At 45.7% G+C, this 19691-nt stretch overlaps 1 protein-coding gene across 3 annotated transcripts in view; it reads left to right on the forward strand.

The window, feature by feature from the left end:
- RUNX1 (RUNX family transcription factor 1) overlaps positions 1-19691 on the forward strand; it is a 230526-nt gene that overhangs the window by 40632 nt on the left and 170203 nt on the right. Inside the window, exon 1 of one of the 3 annotated variants that reach the window (XM_066259440.1) lies at positions 11046-11072. The exons of the other annotated variants lie outside the window; for them this stretch is intronic. The gene's annotated coding sequence lies outside the window, so the exon portion shown is untranslated. Of the gene's footprint in view, positions 1-11045; positions 11073-19691 lie in introns of those variants that run through there. 3 annotated transcript variants of the gene reach the window in all.

A 19691-nucleotide genomic window follows, 5' to 3' on the forward strand; every position in this document is an offset into this window, starting at 1 on the left:
GGGAAAAGATTGAGTGGTTTATTCCAGTCTGGAAATCACTCAGCATTTCCATAATCTGAGTTTGGGCCCTTCAAACCATGTGACCTGGGAGAGAAATATACCCTCACATCAACCTTCCCCAGTGACTGTTGGTGAGAATTCCAGAACAACATGCCTTGTCCAATGGGAAATGCATGGCCTCATCAAAACCGAAATGCATTGTCAACCCGGTGGAGTTGGCACAGGGTTAGAAGATGCAGCAGGATTTCCCATTGGATAGATCACATTTCCCTTTGACGCTGTTCAAAATTCTTGAGGGTCAACGGGGAGACCACCAATAATGGCCTGTAAAGCCCGGATAGCTCAGTCGGTAGAGCATCAATAATGGCCTGTAATTGAACCCACATATGACCAGCTCTCCTGAAAGCCAAGCATCAGCCTTTCCATTACAGTGAGGGACCTTGAGTTGTTGGCCTTTTTTTTCTTCTTTTCCTTTATTTTTCCTTCCTCTGGAATGGTAGCTCTTTTCATGAGAGCTGTTTAACATCTTAACATAAGTGTAATTTCATCTCTCCGTAGTTCGTGTGGTGAGAGTCGCCGAGCCCGCTGCCCGGCACCTGCCGTGTCTGTAGGGAAGGGGAAGAGCTGGGAGCAGCGGGATTAATAGTGTTTGTAGTGCATCCTGGGCTCGCTGCTGCTGAAGTTCAATCTTGCCATTAAATATTCTTAAAACGTACACTCCACAAATACTTTGACATACATCATCAGAAAGTCTGCCTGGAAAAATGTGCACAACCTAATTTTCTTTTTCCTTTTCCTTTTCCTTCTTAAATACTACCTTCACCTGGCCTTCCTTATCCACCCTCAAGGAAGTCTTCCAGTCAGGGCTAAGAAGAGCCTGGGCAGTGATTCCTCAAAAAACAAATAAACAAACAAAAAACAGGATGAGTTCCCATCTGTCATGGACTCAACTCTCCCTCGTGGATTGGGCTCCTTTCAAATTGAGGTTGAAAATTAGAGCCAGTTGTCATTGGGAAAGGCAGATCAGCAGATGACTAAATTGCCTAATTGTTAAAGAAGTCTACCTCCAGGTGGAAAGGAAATGCTCACATTCATGATGCTAAAACAGAATCAACTTAAATATGTTCATCACACCACCACGAAGAAAATGCCCCAGATGTGGGAGGGTGCGTCAGCTGTGGCTGGGGGAGATTTGGAAAGCATCTGGAGAAGGCAGATTTTAATTGTAACCTTGAATTACATAGCACTCTCCAATGCAGATGATGGATGGAGAGAAGATGACATTGGCAGAGAGAAGCGACACCAATTCTAGGCTCGGAGGTGAAAGGGCACCAGGTGGGTGCGTGTGACACAGCATGGTCTCCCGGTGGAGCTAGGGTAGCTGGGAGGGGCAGTGGAAAGAGCAGGGAGTTAAGCTGGATCCTTACAATGGGGTGGAGTTCTGCAGGGCTTTGGCAGCTGGGATGAGAAGCTTGGAGGCAAGAACATGTTTTAAACTGGGACATGAAGTAGTTCTGGGTTGCAGAAAGACCTCCCCAGCATTGCTCGAAGAAGGTTTGGGCTGTGGTACAGAAAGAGGCAAGAGGGACATTTTGGAGAATGTTGAAATAATACATACTAAAGAAAAAAAATGCCTGGACTAGAGTGGTGGCATCTCAATGGAGAAAAAGTGTGACAGGGATGTGACCCAGGATGCTGGCATTCAGTTTGCTCTCTGGAGGGAAGCAACCAGAGTACGAGGCTGGAGTCTTGAGAGCCATTTTCTGAAAGGAGACAAAGGGTTGACTACATAGGACACAACGGGATGTGTTTTGAGCATGCTAAATCCGTGTTCTATTCAAACATTCAGGTGATGACATGTAGCCAAGGTGCAAAGAACAGGTGAGGCCCGGAGAGATGTCCGGACTAGAGTCAGGGATTTGGGGACGGAGTTCAGCCAGCCAACGACAACATGCCTTGATTCTGTGGGGATGGCCTTTTGCCACAAAGCCCACAGGAAACAGGGTCCGAGTTGCAGGGAGTTGTGGACTGTCCATGGCACCCAGCCCCCAGCACTGTCCGACTGGATGTAACCAACCCCCCATAATCCCTTTTCCAGGATCCACAAAGTAGCAGAAAGAAACATGTAAAAATTAACTGTACTTATATTCTATTTAGACAATTTAGTGAACTATTGTCACTTCAACATGCACCCTCCATAACAATTCCTACTGAGATCATCTGCATTTTTTCCCGTCTTTGCAACCCAGTGTTATTTTACTCTTACGGCATGTCTCAATCGGACAAGCCACATTTCAAGTGCTTATTAGTCACGTGTCACTTGTGGCTACAACATTGGACAGGGCAGCTCTAGAAGCCACATGAGATGGCTCACAGGATGACCATCCCATTTGTCACCCTGATAGGGGCACACCTGAGAGTGAGAAGGTATGTGACAACCGCAGTAAGCAGGACTGTCCTGGTGAACCAGGGAGCGTGGGCTCCTCCAGAAGGCTCCTGTGTGAGACTTCTCACTTCTCTCTGTCATCTCAGCCTGGGGGGGGGGGGGTGAGCTGCGTACTCACACTGGTTCTGCCCCCTCCCACAGCCCTTCTAAAGTCCCTGGCAGAGCCTGTATCCAGGGATTGGCGGACACCCATCCTTCTTCGCACTCCTTGCTCTCCACTTGAAAAAAAGGCAACCTTAATCCTAACAATGTCTCTAACACATACTGAACACGTTTGTGCCCAGGGCTGGGCTGAGCACTTCGTAGGTGACGCTCATGCCATTGGTGTTACTGTTGTCCTCATGAGGTTCAGAGGAGTTACCTCACCCTGCCCTAAGTCACCCAACAGAACAGGGAATCAAATCCAGGTCTGGCTGTCTCTGGTTTCCAGGCTCTTGGTGTCTGAGCCACATGGCTGATTTTGTCCTGTTTGTGAGAAGGAGAGGGTGCACAGAAGGCTGGAAAGAGAGAGCAGGCACTGTGGCTTCGTGTTGCTAAATAGGTGGAACCCCCTCCTAGTGTCTTTCCTGACAAGGATACTCAGTTCAGTTTGTCTACTGGAGGGTTTTATGGCGGCAAACGTGTTCCGTAAAACACATGAGGACATTTCATTTTTAAACCTCCTGCCCTCAGTGGGGTGTGTCCCCATCTCCTCGACACATAAAGAACTTGCAGCCATAGTGGTGAGCCCTCGTGTGGGTCTTGACTAAGAGGATGACTTAAGACCAGTATCAGCCTGCCAAGGATGATGTGAGAAACTCACACATTGTCGGAGACCCTGGGGAGACTCTTCCCAGCTGGGAAGATGCCGAGCCAGTAAATTACAATCCCAGGCATTCCGGGAGTGGGGTGGGAGTGGGGAAATTGGCGGCCATGCATTCCAGTTGAACAGGGAATAACTCTCAACGTGTCAATTTCATCTGGCAATCCTGCTGGTGCAGCAGAAAAGTTACAGGAGAGGGTCATTTCACCATCAGAGAATCAGCCTGAAATTCAAAGGGAGCATAGCAGGTATGAGGTGGGTAAGAGATCCCAAATGCAGCGCAAGGCGGGTTCTCCCTCCCATGCAGCATCCGTAATGGGAGAAAGGGGCTCAGCCGGCAAGCACCCGTGGTGTGCTGCAGAGTCCAGCCCACTGGACACTGAGCAGCAAGAAGAAGCTACGGGACAGCTGGAATAATTAGTACCCTTCGTGGGAATGACAGGCAGGTGCCAGGCATAAAGGTGGGATCATGGAGACTGTCTGAGAAGCAATACACTGTGTTTAGAAAACTGATAGCTCCTAGGCTTAAAAATAAAGAGGAGACAACATGAAGTTCCTCAATAGAGATTAATTAAAGTAATCCGTGGGGTCTGGCAGGGAAGCATTAGTTTAATTTGACTCTGATTTTATTCAAGTCTGGAATTTAAAATGTGGTGCTTTGGATGGCAGAAGAGACTGTACCCTGGGGTATAGACTGAGTCACACCAAATCCCAGTGTTGTTTGTAGGACTATAGACTCTTTCTCCTCCCTCTCCCTCTCCCTATTGCTCTACCTCTCTGCATCTCTCTCTCTCTCTCTCTCTCTCTCTCTCTCTCTCTCTCTTCCTCTCTCTCTCTCTGCCTCTCTCTCCCTTTCTCTCTCTCCCACTCTCTGCCTCCCTCTCTCTCCCTCCCTCCCTCTCTCTCAATCCTACTCTAATAAAGAAAATGATTTCTATCTCTGTATAGATCAATAAACTACCCATGACTTTCCTTTTAATAACTTCTGGGCAGTGACAATAGGTTTATAGGTTCATGCACAGATTGGGAAAAAGGAATGAGATTGTCTTAAAAATAATTAGGCACAGAATTTGGAACCTAGAATAGTGAATTCTCCAATGTCATCATAGAAAGAGGTGACTCAAAGCCCCTCAGTGATGGGGGAATAATGTGAATTTGAAAGACAGGTGTCACATCCAAGGTATGCCCAGGTATTGGTCCAGGGCTGAGTCCAAGTTGGACCTGAGATCGCAGAATGGTCACCTCTCCAGGAAAAAATAAGGGTCTTAACTTCCAGCTGCCACCTTGCTGAGCCTGGAAGTTGAATATTGCCATTATCCTTGGACATGATCCCATCACATAATGAAACCTGCTGGTGCAGAAACAGAGGGTGAATTGGAGAAGAGGGGGAATCTGGGAAGGCCCCATTTCAAATTATCTCTGTTTCATTTGGGAAGATTACATGATTGCTTCTACAATGCACAGGATGATTTAAAAAAAAAACAAAAACCAAGGTCAAAATTTCTGGGATCCAGTTTGAACTTCACTGACTAGACTCATGATGTACCCACAGCTGGGCCCTGAAATGGCCGAGCTATTCTTGATGGAGCAAACAGGTTGCATTCAGTATTCTTTGAGATTTCCCATGACGCTAAGATCTGCAACTCAAATGCTGTGACCAGAGCTACTGTTGGAGGCCAGCTGAGGTCTTTGCCATTCCTCATGAAAAGGATATCTCAGGCTGACTTTCTGGGGCTCCTGTTTTCTAGAATTATTTGACATGATAATATTCTGATGCAACTAATGATGCTTTGGCATTCCGTGGAGGGGCACCATCATGGGGTGACTGGCATCAAGTTAGGCCCTTGGCCCAGCTTTAGATAAGTCGTCGATGGCTGTCAGAGCCCACACAAAAGCCACAGCCCTGTCTTTCCAAGTTCTCCCTTCTCTGTCCCGTTTCCTGAAGGCCACTACCATAGTGCATCTCACACATTCATTTTTCTTAAGAGAAAATGGCAGGGAGAAAGGTTTTCTACCTTACAGAAATCTTATATGTGTGGGGTTAGTGAGAGCATGTGGGTTGTTTTGAGGAAATGTGGAATAAATTAATAAACAAGAAGTTGGAAGGTACACACCTGTGCTCCACCAAAAGCATGTCTTTGAAAAGTAATTCTAAAACACACGTGTTTTATTTTCACTATTTGAGTTTGTGGGTGTTGGAAAGACATTGTCCCGTCCGATGGGATGGGAGCTCTGACTTCAGATGCTTCAGCCGTTCTAGTCTCAGGATGGGAAGTGCTCACATCTAATCTCGGGAGGTGGCAGGCTCCGAGTCCTAACTCCGAGGTGGTAGCCATCCCCTGAGAATGGAAATGCAGGCATGGAGCCTGGAAGCTGGTCCACGAAGTCTTGATCCTCAAGACGAAGCTGTGGCTTTGTGTTATGGCTCTGGAGATTTCATGGATGCATGAGGTTGGTGATGTAATTCAGGAGAATGCTCCCAAAGTCTATTTAAAATAAGACATAGATGAGTCATCTCTTTTAACAGACAACTTTTTTCTCCTTCTTGTTCACTCATCATCATCAAAGTGAAAATCATGAGTTAAGTATGTGGGATTGTAAGTTGGTTTGGCGTGTAGTTGTGTCTACACTCACTAAATTTCCCACTTGGGGGAGTCTTCCATTACCATTCGCCCCTTTCACTCACTTGCAGATGTCCCTGTTATTTTCCAACCAGCTGTCTGCTTGCTCTCGTGGTCTTGAGATTTGCTCTTACCCAGCCAAAGTCAAGTTCTTGGCAGCCACATACAGCCATAACCAAATCTCCACTCACTTGGGTCTTTTGCTATCAAAGATTAAGATGGATTAAGATACTCTGATGACTTTTTCAGACTGGGAAGTGATTTTAAATGTATTGGGATTCGAAGAGCAAGTACATTGCAAAGAGAGTTGATGATTTGAAAATAGCACAACATGAAGATGATTTTCAGAAGAGAGGAAATAGATGAACTCACCACTTCTTTGAGTGTATGATGAAAGTGTATTGTTCTTGCACCAACGTATTTTGCCATCATACTAAGCTCTGTTAAGGAAAGAGTGAGACACAAAACTTAGTAGTAGCCACTGTTGGTATTGTTTCATTACAGAAACAATAAGTATAAATGTATTTATTTTTGCTGTTGTTTCATATTTATTCTTACACTCAATAAATATCTATCTTGAGTGAGTACCATGTGCCTGACATGTTCTAGATGCTTAAAATATAACAGTGAACAGAAAAAAATCCCTGATCTCCTTAAATTTATATTCAAAAGTGGAAGTCAAAAAAATGTATATATGAGTAAAATACACAGTGTGGGAAGATGATCTAAAGAGCAGCAATAGAGAAAAAGAAGACAAACAGGAGGTGATTGGGACTATAATGCTGGTGGAGGAGGGCCACAATGAAAAGATGGCAGGTGACATGTGACTTAAATGGTGACATCCTTACCTGAAGGAGATGAGCCAGGGAACCATAACTATCTGGTACAAAAGCATGCAAGGCAAGAGGAACCACAGGTGCAAAGGCAAATTAGGATTTTAGGATGGGTTTTTTTTTATTTCGGTAAAAAGACACCATTGGGATATTAATAGATATTGCATTGAATATGTGTGTTGCTTTAGTTAGTATCATCATCTTAACAATATTAAGTGTTCTAGTCCATGACCGTGGAATGTCTTTCCATTTCTTTATCTAGGTCTCCTTCAATTCCTTTTTTTTTTTTTAGTCATATTTTCTGGTTTTCAGTGAACAAGTCTTGTTTCCTTGGTTTAATTTATTGCTAAGTATTTTGTTCTTTCTGATGCTATTATTTGTGTGTGTGTGTGTGTGTGTGTGTGTGTGTGACAGAGACAGAGAGAGGGACAGATAGGGACATACAGACAGGAAGGAGAGAGATGAGAAGCATCAATTCTTCATTACACTCCTTAGTCTCCTTAGCATTGATTGCTTTATCATATGATCCTTGACTGATGGGCTATAGCAGAGCGAGTGACACTTTGCTCAAGTCAGCGACCTTGGGCTCAGCAACTTTGGACTTCAAGCCAGTGACCTTTGGGCTCAAGCCAGCGGCCATGGGTTCATGTTTATAATCCCACACTCAAGCCAGCAACCCCACACTCAAGCTGGTGAGCCTATGCTCAATCAGGGGACCTCGGGGTTTCAAACCTTGGTCGTCTGCATCCCAGTCCAACGCTCTATTCACTGCACCACCAGTGGTCAGGCTAATGCTATTATTTTTTTTTTAATTTTGTCTCTTTTTTTTTCTTTTTTAAATGAATTTTTTTTATTTTTATTTATTCATTTTAGAGAGGAGAGAGGGAGAGAGAGAGACAGAGAGAGACAGGGGGGAGGAGCTGGAAGCATCAACTCCCATATGTGCCTTGACCAGGCAAGCCCAGGGTTTCGAACCGGCAACCTCAGCATTTCCAGGTCGATGCTTTATCCACTGCGCCACCACAGGTCAGGCCTAATGCTATTATTAATGCACTTGATTTTAATATTCACTTTGGGTCATTCATTACAAAGGTGTAGAAATTCAATTGATTTTTGTGTGTCAATTTCATATCTGCAACTTTGCTGAACCCATTTATTTGATTGCAGTTTTTGTGGATTCTTTAGGATTTTTTATATATAACATCATGTCATTTATAAACAAAGATAATTTTACCTCTTCCTTTCCACTTTTGATGCCTTTTATTTCTTTTTCTTACTTAATTGCTCTGACTAGAACTTCCAGGACTGTGTTACAATGAGCAGCAAAAGCTAAGTTTCTTTTGTCGTTCCTAATCTTAAAGGAGAAGCTTTCAGTGTTTGACCATTAAGTATGCCATTAGCTGTGTGGTTTTTTATATGTGGCCTTTATCATGTTGAAGAAGTTCCTTTCTTTTTCTAGTTTGTTGAGTGTTGTTTGGGGTGACAAAAGAGTTTTAGTAACAGATAGTGTTGATGGTCGCACAACAACCATTGTCCGTGGAATTCAGGGCACTGAATTGATTATACTTAAAAATGGTTGAAATGGGAAACTTCATGTATTTGACCACAACTCAAAAAGATTAGTAATGCAATCTACCCCAAAACGTTGAATTTTACATTAATAAATAGGTGAATTATGTGGTATGTGAATTATGCCATAATAGAGCTATTATTTAAAAAAAAGAAACACTTTTTAAAAAAATCCAAATAGGAGAACATTACAAATGGAGGTGAGAATGCAAAATGACTTGTTAGGACAATAATGTGGCTGTGTTAAAAGCAAAGACAGCATCATTTGATAACAGATAATGGTTGGATGGAGGTGTGAGCAAAAGGAACATGGCATGGAAGACTTGAATGTCCTTTAGCGTAAGACAGCTGGTAACAGCAGCCCACTGGGAACAGAGGCAGGGAAGACCAGGAAAGAAATGGATTTGGAAAGAAAGACCCAGAGTTTACACTTAGACACATTTGCTCAGTGGTTCTCAAACTTTTTGAAGTCAGGGTACATTTAAAATCCTAAAAATAATTGTAGGTGCACTATATACAAATTTCTGAGAAATATTTTATAATAATTAAGTCAAATATTCAAGAAAAAAAATAAAGTCCAAGCATGCTTTTATGGTAATTAAACAAAATAAATACGACAAAATTAAATTTATTCTGACATTAAAAAACATTTTTATGTTACATTTTTTTGAGTTATGCTTTTTATAATTTGTAAAAAAGATGGGTTAAAAATTTTAAAAACAACAAAAAAGATATTCTATATATAAAGATACATTCTTAGTAAGATTTAGTAAATTCGGCAGGTCCCGGCTCAAATGTGTTAAGTTTTTTTCATTCTTGTGTTTATGAGAAACATGAGCCTGATGTGTCCTAGCGATTTCTTCAATGTTTGGGCATATATTTGAAAGGCAAACTCTCATTTCCTCGTCAATACATTGAAGAATTCCTCTCTTTTTACTCTTATGTTGAGTGCAGAACCCCCCCCCCCACCTTACATATCATCTTAACTTTACACCAAACAAAGGATAGAAGAAACTTGCCTCCAGTCTTTCTGGGAAACATGAGGGGTAATGTAAACAATCCAGCACCACAGCTTAACAGCTTTTTGCAACCTAATCAGGCAAGTGAGGTGGGGTGTTGGGCAGACTATCAGCTTATAGCCAATTCCCCACACCTCTGTCCCTCAAATATCTAAACTCCAAAAACCCTGTTAGTTTTTTGGTCCCCAACATGCACATACTTCTCTGGAATACCATAGGGCCCACCTGAAAATCTTCTAGGGTGCACCAGTGCACCCTGGCGCACACTTTGTGAACCACTGCATTAGAGGCTGCCTTTTGCTTTCTGCCTCCTCATCCTTGGCTCATCCTAGTGTTGGAAGGAACAGCTCAGCAGCAACCCAGGACTAACAATTCCCTGGTGTGCAGGGTGATAAGTCATTAAGAGTTCCCTCACCTCCAGCTCCCCCAGAACAGAGCTCAAGCTAGAACAGAACTAGACAAAGACATGAGAGATAGTTGAGATAAAGAACTTCCATCCTGGGCATAGTCATTGCTACTTATCCTAGTGCAAAGAGCAAGAGCCATTCACCATGAGAACATGCATGAACTATCTCTGTATTCTCCCAGTATATGATAAATGTTTGCTGGCCAGTTGTAAAACACCAGTTTCAATGACACTCGTGGGCTCATCTTCACTATAGGTTTGAAAGAATCAGTGGACTTGAGTTCCCTTTCTTTGGAATTGCTTATGGCTCTCCCCGAGGTAGTGATCTCTCAGATATCCTTCCGTTGAGTGTTTTGAGAAGTTTCAGTACCTAATGTCACTGGCTCTAGCTCTGAATATCAATTGCTTCCATTTGGATTACAGTTAAAGAATCATTTGTGTGGGAGTCAAGTATTGTAAGTGTTGCCCCCACATCTCTAGTGAGCAGCTTATATCGTTCTGCTCAATGACGATAAAACTACACCCAGGTCCCTCTGCGTGAGTCCCACGGGACTTAGAGTTTTTCCATTGAATGATATCAATGGTGAGTTCTTTAGAACGTCTAGTCTGATGAGATGGTCACATTTTTAACAGGAAAAAGACGAGGGTTGGCACGGTCTTATCCTTAATGGAAGAGACATTTCAGGAGAAGAAGGGGCCAGATCCTTCACTCATTTTCATGTGCTCCCCATGCAGGGAAGGCTGAACCACATGCGGCCGCAAAACTCAGTCCTGAAACAACCAACCCCTTTCATCTCTGTCCCCACATGTTGAGCACTAGATTGTGTGTGTGTTTTTAATACTATCCTCTCTTCCAGGGAGTTCAGAACACACATGTTCCTTTTAACTCCCACCAGACTCTGAGGTCTGCAAGCCAGAAAGACCATTCTGGAAGGGGTTCGGAAAGGTCGGGGGAAGGCTGTTGCGCAACAGCCTGAGACACAGGAAGCACGGGTCTCCCGAGTCAGCCCCCAACCACTCACACTCACATGGCAGAGCTCAAAGGCCCTGCTGTAGCATGGTCTTGTTGCCATAAAACACAGATAGTAACACTTGCAAAACAGACACTAAATGGAATGCATGTTGTGATCTTCGGAGAAAAGGCAGCCTGTTAACATATGCTGACAGTGTGTTATTCTGGGGCAGGCCTGAAGCCACAGCCCCACATTGCCACCAGAGTCGTTCTGGAGTTTGTGCCAAGAGCGGCCCGAGCACTCAGCCTCCAAGCCTCGACTCCGGGTCCAGCTGGCATGAGATTAAGGGCCGTGCTGCCCTGCTGTTGGTGCCCTGCTCGCCCACAGGCCTGAATTCAAGAGCCCTAGTGCTTGACAGCCACTGTAAGTCACCAATTCAACCCCATGATGGTCCTACTTTACTTACTACCAGATGCCTGCCTCGGGTCAAGTCTATTAAACCTCCCATTTGCGGGGCAGGGCAGTACAGGCTGGTTCCTTCAAAGAGAATGGTTTTGCTTTGGAACACAGATTTCTGGGTTGCACTTCATGGGTGGATATTTAGTGGGATAAGAGAGTTTGTGGTTTGTTTTGGTCTTGATAAAAAAGAGGTTGACAAGATGAGAGGGGGATTGGATTCACAGGGACTTAGCTTCTTCTGCAAACTGGAGGTTCCCAGTGCCCAAAGCCAAAGAAAGATCCTCCAAGGAGAAGAATGGATGGTGGAGGAAGGGAGGGAGCGGGCAGATGTTGCCAGGAACTGCCACTGTTATCTCTGAAAGTCACACAGTGGTGTCTGGACATTGTGTGGCCCTCATAAGGAAGCCACAAGGGACGTTCTCAGGGAAACAGGGCTGACTCTGTGGCCCCCGGCGGGACCCTTTTCCTAAGCCCCTTTCTCCTCTCCCCATCCCCTCTCCCAGCCCAGCTTGCTTCCCTAAATATTTTCTAGAGAGGAAATCAGGGCAGCAAAGATATTAATTTGAAGGAACTTAACCCATTCCTGATGGACTCAAAGTTTGAAACTAATTAGAAGAGAGGGCAGCTCTTGCCCAAAAGAATAAATCTCGAGTGAAGATGGTGAGTTGGGTGGAGCAGGAGATAAGGGGGAGGCAGAGAAGCTGCCCTGCAGGTGACCACATGCTCAGTCCAAGTGTGAGGCTGGCCCTGACCCCACCCCCCACATGCATCCCACATGCACAGAGAAGGTCAAAATTAAACCTGTATGACAGCCTCCCAGATGAAGGTAGAGGGCTGAACGATGGTCTCAGTTGATAAAAACCATCTTAGAAAGCCCAGAGGAAAACAACAACAACAAATAGCAGTGCTTGTACCCTGAGCCCTAAAGCAGGAAGACATTGATTTGAATATCAGCATGAGGAGTTCAAGATAGATAGAGGAAAGACAATATCTATCTCCCAATAGAAAGACATTTCTGCCTGTTACATAAACCCTTGCCTTTGAAGGTCTCGAAAGAAGCCAGGGTTCTATCATCCATCAAAAGAGAGGATCAGCAAGATCCCTCCCTGCACTGAGACTACCTCACCATCTACTTTTAGCAATTCCTCCGGGCAAAGGGAGGGTCCCTGCTTCCTCTGGCTATCTGGTGTCCCACACACCATCTCCTAGGGCTTCCTTTGATGCTGGCTGGGGGCTCTGTGGACTCAAGGCCAGATAGGCTGCAGGAAAAGACAAGCTCATACATCACACTGCCCTATCTCAGCATAACAATAAGAGGGCCATTTTCTTTCTTCCTTTTTTATTTTTTTAAAATTGTGTAGTTGCAGCACTTTGTTTGAAATTAAATATGGGCCATCAGGGTTGGGGGATTAACACTCAGAAACAATTATTCTGTCGTCCAATATCCTCTCTCTCTTTGCAGGGGAGAATGTTTAAACCATGACTTTACTTTTGACTAATTTAAAGATTTTCATTCATATTTTTAACTCATTATAAATGAATGCAATCTAAGCCTATCACGTCATGGCAGAAAGTGGCAGAAAGCCATGGGAATGTGTTTCTCATTGTGGAAACTACAAGTTAGTCATTTTTTTTTCTCCCAAGTAAATTTCTTCAGCTTGGGTAAGGGAATTTTTTTTTTAAATCATAAGTTCCAAATTAGTTTTTCATCTCAAAAGTTAACCCTATGGAAAGTGTGGCAATGCTTCTGAACTTTTGCAAAATATTTTGATAGTATCTATGTCCTGTTGCTCAAGACGTAAAATCTTTTTCTTTTTTCTTTCTGTTATTGTTTTCTGTGTTTTTTGGCCTCACTGTGTAAAAATAAGTGACCAGCTCAGGGGAAACTTGTACTGCAGAAATGCCTATGTGTCTAGATAATATACAACAACGCTTTCTGTAATGAGGATCTTTGTGAAACTGACTCTTTTCCACTCACCGTCGTAGTAGAGAGGAGACAGGTTGTGAAGTAAGGCAGGGAGGACAAAGAGGGGAGAGGGTTCAGTGTCCTTTTTCAAGCTAGCTATTATTTCAGAAGTGTCAACATTGTTCCAGGAACTCTGCTTTTAGGCCAAAGATTTTGTCTTCGGTCCCTGCAGCACCCTGTACCCCCTAGATGAGTGTGATGGATGGACTGAAGAGACTCGCCCTTGGGGTTCAGAAAGAGGTGCTAAGGCCCGGAGGACCAGCCAGGGCAGGGACCAGCAGGGGGTCTCCATGGCGTTTGCTCCCTCCTTACTCCTGGGACACTAGGGCTCCCGGACTCGGAGGCAGCCCCACACATGTGACCTCACCTTGCCTGCCTTCTCCCCTTTTCCTCTCCGGCAACGTCACGGGCTTCTCTCAGTTTCCCCAGGATTTAGCTCCCGCCTCATCCCCTCTTTGGCAGAGTAGTCACATCTGAGCCCCACAGCAGGGGCTGAACCGTGGAAGCAGAGACAGAGCCTTTACATCGAGCCCAACATCGGGGTGCTCCCAAGAGGTAGGGATTCAGGAAGAATTCCTGCCCCATGAGGTGGGAGGTCCAAGTCCACAGTTCCACAGTTCTGCCACATCTGGGGTTCCATTATACACTCCCAGAGGCAGGCTGCAGATATATCAGGTTCAAGGTCCAAGTGTTAGAAAACAGACCAGTGGCTTCAACTAATCCTTTATGCTCAAAATCCTGAAAAGCAAGTCTTCACTGAAGGTGGGGCAGGTACATTCTAAATGGTAGAAATAATAGAAAATAAACAAGTACACAAAGACATACTACACATACACATACATGTACCTACACCTACACATATGTGCACCTACATGTACATTCCAAGAGACAGGGAAGAAACAGACAGAGGAACTGAGAGACCAGCATTCCAATGACCTTTACTATAAACCACGTCCCATACAAAGCAATATGTCAATCTCAGCATGGATGCATTTAAATCTCAAATTACCCTCTGGTAACTTACAGTCTTTATTCCAAAAAGGTCACATCTCAGAGAATTGCACTAACTTCTTTTCAACTGGGGGGGAGGGGGAGAATGATTTCAACATATTACTCTATCATTTTTAGTTTACCAAACCAATGTGAAACTAGTTCCCAGGTCATTAAATTCCACCCATTGTGGTCAGAGCTTGAAGGGCTGGACAGTCTCTTCTGGGAAGGGAGGGGCACAGTGTGGGGGGTCCACGGGGACATGCCGCTGGCCCTCCCTGGCCTGCCCCACACCTCGCCCAGGTTGTGTTTCCCAGCACCAGGCGGTTTGCTATGTCCCCGTTGTTGACTTCGGCTACTGATCAAGTTTCCTTTCAAGCCCCAGTGGCCCGGGTGCCAGTGCTGAGCTGACTCATGGTTTCCTGGACTTCCTGACACCCTGTTCACGGGCTCGTCTGGAGCTACAGGCTACTCTGCTGCAGGGTGTTGCAATTCCAGTCAGGAAACCAAATTAACCGCCCAGAATGTGGCCAAGGTCCCTGAGGGTGGACGAGAACAGAGGTTCCCAGGCAGTCTTTCAGCTGGAAGCTAACGCTGGTTTTCTTGTTTGTTTCTCCTTCCATTATTTTCCCCATCCTAGGGAGACAAAACTGCCACATAGCACTGTGTACGTTCAAGGTGCACGGCATTGTAACTTGACTTACAGATCTTGCGAAACGACAGCCATGGGGAGTTTAGTTACTATCCATCCTCTCCCTGAGATTCCAAAAAAAAAAATGCCAAGGTCACTTTTTTTTCAAATCTACCTACATGTATTGACTGATTTATCTACAACCATAAAAATGTCAACAGGTGTATGTGTGAGCTTGAATATCCAGCCGTTTACTGTCTTCATTCATAGAAAAAGGTTGATCAATCATATATTTAGATAGTTGATATCTTGGGTAAATATACTTTCATCAAGTTTAGACATTTTTTAAAGATAATTTTTAATATTCTTTAAAAAAAAAAAGAAAATTTGAAAGGCAGTGGTCAAGGCCTTGTTTCTCCTGGTTGCTTTAGAACCATGGAAGGATCCGGTGGTCCAGAATGAGCTCCCTATTTATCTGGTTAGAATCACAGCCTTTCTCTTCGCCTTCTCTGCTCACTCAGGAGACATCAGCCCTCCCTGTTGCTAAAAGAGGCTCCGAGACAGTAGAGCACATTACCCGCCACCTCAGCAGAACATGGCTGCCACCAAAGCCACTTGCCTGACTTCAAAGGATATGAGAAAATCCACTTTTAGGAAAATTAGTGAGTGACGTGAAGGGAACCAGACCATTGCATTTATTCCTGGTCTTTCCCCCCATTCCTCAGGCAGGTGTGCGTGTGTGTGTGCGTGTGCATGTGCGTGTGTGTGTGTGTGTGTGTGCTTGACTGCCTACCTACCTGCCTGTCTATCTAGGAATAAGCAAACAAACCAATATCCCGCCCCCCCCCCATGACTCCTAGTTACTGTGTTTCCAATCAAGTGGAAAGTCACTGGAGAATGCAGGAAAACCAGCAAGGTTTCATTTGCCCCCCAGAATCGCTCCTCTCTCCAAAATAGTTCTCTCTTAAAATGATGGTTTCTATCATGCCATCACCCCACTCGCTGTACGTGATTATCTGATTCTGTAACTAAGTCACATTGCTTGTATTGGAAGTGACCCATACTCATGAGTGAGATCTCTAAAGTGTCTACAATAAGTTTGGGAAATTTGCCTGTTGTTCTTTCTGGAAGTTTGAAAAGCTCCTGAAATTGTGTCCATGTGTCTTTCTCCAAGCAGCCACCTGAAAAGTATCCCCAGGGGTAATGGCATCTGCCAGACAAGGGGCATGTCGAGTGCCCTGTACTTGCAGGAAAGGAGTGGCCCTGCTGCCAGCCCAGCCAGGGAACTGACCTAGGGGAGGCTCCCTTCTCCCTCCTGTTCGGATCTGGACAGGCACCTGCCTAGTCATCCCTTTCATTGTGGGCCCCACGAGGGAGAAGCTAGGCTTGGACGGGCCACTCTAGCCACCAGTCAGGATGCCACGCAAAGACCAGTGGGGCCAGCTGGGGGACCATCTGAGTCTGACCTTCCAGGGTGCTGCGTATACCCCAAGGCAAACATGTAAGTGAATGCACAATCGCTAACACAGGCAAAGGACATCACCATTTGTTTGTTTGTTTGTTTTTATAATATTTAATTTAGTAAGTCCTCATTATCATTTGAGAAAGGAATAGTTCTTCATATCCCTCATCACTCTCTGAAATCACCACTTGTGTATTGATTGTTTCAGGGCCTGTCCCCCTAGAATGTTAATTTCATGGAGACCAGGCCGGGCTCAGGTTCTCTTAGGAGCCCGCCCTGATTCACATCTTAACTAGTGATTTTTGCCAAGAGTTTATTCTAAAGAAGGTCATATTCTGAGGTTCTGAGTGGGCCTGAGTTTAGGGGACCCTACTCATCTCAATTCAGGCCCATGGGCAGAGAAACCATCCCCTCATCCACAACTTAGTTGTGTGACCTCAGGCAAGTCACATAACCTATTTGTGTCTCTATTCCCTCACCTGTGAAACAAGAGTGTAGTTGTCCCTGCCTGCTTCCGCTAAAGGCGTTGATACTTACCATGTGCTTAGAATGTTCACTGGCACATAGTGGGAGCTACCTAGAGGTTAGTACAATAAAGTCAACCAAGAGCCCATAGGTGCTTCACCAGGGTCAGCTGGACAGCCATGTCTTCAAGAGCTCAACCGGGAGTGGCAAGCAAGGGAACAGACTCACAGGGCCAGCCTGGAGGCACAGGGCTGGCCCCAACCTGTTCAAGAAGTTGACAGCAGACATGAATATTCTTTCACTGGGAGAGTTTAGCCAGGCGAGGAGGCAGAAAAGGGGTTTCCGGTAGAAGTAGGGGCAAGTTTAAGGACCTGGAGGCAGAAAGAGACCCAGTGTGTTCAGAAAACACCCTGTTACCGGGATCGCTGAAGCCCACCTGGGAACACAGCTGGGGTACAGTGAGGGAGCTGGGCCAGGCGGGGTTCCTGGCAGCCCACGGTGTCCTCCCAGGAGCCTCTTGGCTTTCAGTGTCCTAGTTTGTTGAGTGTGCTCTGACAAAACTACCATAGGTTGCGTGGCTTATAAACCACAGATTTCACTTCTCACAGTCCTGGAGGCTGGGAAGTTCAAGATCAAGGCACAGGCAGACTTGGTGTTTGTTGTCACAGCTGTGAGGAGGAGAAGCCAAGGCAGGTGCCCACAGCACAGGTTTAAGAGCATTCAGTGACAGTGTGGTACACAGAGAAACACACAAACCAGGGCTACAGGCTGGGGGCTAGGACTCTGCCATCCCCTTCCCTGGGATCAGCACATCCCTGGCCTCAACGGGGTTCGTGCCCAAAATGACCAGCCCCTGGGAGGGTGGTGCAGCATGGCCTTCCTCCTGATGTCCTAAAAAGGCAAGCAACTCGGTCTCCCTTGGGGACTGTGTTTGCCATCAGCCATGGCATGAACACATTGCTGATGCAAAAAAACAAACAAACAAACAAAAACAAAAAACAAGGGACCATCCCACCCACTGGGACTCCCAGAGCTGGGCCGCTAGCACCTGACAGGGTGCAGGGAAATGGGATGTCTAGAGCATCCTGGGCCCAGCTTCAGTGAGTACCTGTCCTTACTTGTCTGTATTTATAGGATGCTTAGAAATTGACAGAGTGAATTCACGCGCCGTGTCTCCTCGGAGTCCCACACGGTCCTGCAAGGGAAGCTGGGCTAGCAAGAACCACCTCGCTCCAGAACCAGGAACAGAGGTTCCAAGAGTCTCCAGGACTTGCCCAGGGCCACCAGGGTCCTCAGCTGGGAACGGGTCCCTCTACCTGGTCTCCTGGCATGAGGCGGGACCCTTGCCCCTCGAACAAGCCTGCCAACAGAGGCAGCATTTTCCGGGCCCTTTGAGAAATCCTCTTTCTTTTCCTGAGTGATCTTGGATTCCTGCCTCTGCAGAGAGCTTAACCGATTCTCATTTCCATAGTCTTTGGTGTGCTCCTAACGGGATGAGATGCTCTTTTTTCCCCCCTTGTTGGTTTTATGAGAAGTTTTTTAGTGATGTCAGACTTCAAAGGAAGCCCCCGCCACAAAGATCATGACCAGACTCCCATTTTTGATCCTTTCTCATTCCTGCGGCAGAAGGGCTGTGGTGCTAACACATGTCTCCTCTCCCCTCGACACTCAGGCTCTTTTAAGTGATTTAACAAAGTCCCTTACTTTCTCTTTTGGGTCCTAAAATAGTGTCAGGAGTCGCCAGCTGCCTTTCACGCCAAGGAGCTGAGCTCCTGGTGATCCCGTTCGTCACCGCCAGCTCGAGCCCCCTAATCTCCATGTTCCCTGCCTGATGTCGGCACGCTGCTCTCTTCCCAGGTCTGGCTTTCTTCAGTAACTTTCTAAATGCCCCTGTCCTCACTCAGTCACCGAAACCCTGGCCACAAGGCGGGCGAAGCAAGACTTAATTGAATCCTTCAGCAGTGATTCACAGAACAAAGCCTGACTGTCTGACCTGGAAACCACACAGTGGGGAGTTTAGAAAAACTGTCAGCATAGTCAAAACAACGTCCCTGGTTCAGCCATGGATTGAAGTTCAAAGGAACAACGATGTAAGTCACGACGCCTTAATGACAAGGGCAGTCCAAAGAAATACACTTACCTGGGCATGAAGCCTTCTGGGACGAGGTTTCCCAGACTTGAAATCATGTTAGTTACACCAGGACAGGCTCCAGGGCACCATGGCTTCCCAGCTGGGCAGGGAGAAGCTAAGAAGAGGTCATGGTCGGGGACTGTGGTCATTTCCTGGGGTTGCTGAAACAAATGACCACAAGTAGGGTAGTTTAAAACATCAGAAATGGATTGTCTCACAGACCTAGAGGCTCAAAGTTCAAAACTCAGGGGTCAGCAGGGCCACACTCCCCCCTGAGGCTCTCCGGAAGGACCCTCTTCTAGCCTCTGGTGGCTCCCAGCAACTGTTCACAGTCTGTGGGTCGTGGCTGCATCGCCTCAGTTCCCACCACAATCTTCCCATGGAGTTCTCCCTCTGCCTCTCTGTGGTCTCCTAGTCCTGCAGGGAGGTCAGCCATTGGATTTGGAGCCCACCCGACTTTGGTATGTCCTCATTTTACCTTAAACTAGTCACATCTTGTTTCCAAATAAGATCATGTGCTGGGGCTCTGAGTTGACACGAATATTTGGGGGAGACTGCAGGGGGAGTTGTGGCTCATCTGCTATATCCATACATCACCCCTGGCCCATCTTGTGGTGTTAGCTATAGCTGGCCTCGCTTTGGGAACTGCCTGCACAGACTGACATCTTGTTGCACAGTGGTGAATCTTGACCTTTAAGCTTTCATATTGAAGGAAACAAAGAGTGCCAGCCTAGGACCCATGACCTGGCGTGGTTTGATGGAAGGGGTATTGGGTGTTAATGTGAGAAAATCTAGGAGGTTTCCATGAGAAGCATTCAGAGACATAGTCATTAATCTAAAGAGTCCGATCAAGGGGTCATATCCCAGACAGACAGATTTCTCTAAAACAATTTCTTATATCTGATGCCACACCAGTGGAGAAGGAAATATTGATTTCA

Source organism: Saccopteryx bilineata, chromosome 2 (genome assembly GCF_036850765.1).
Source record: "Saccopteryx bilineata isolate mSacBil1 chromosome 2, mSacBil1_pri_phased_curated, whole genome shotgun sequence".
Lineage (NCBI taxonomy): Eukaryota > Metazoa > Chordata > Mammalia > Chiroptera > Emballonuridae > Saccopteryx > Saccopteryx bilineata.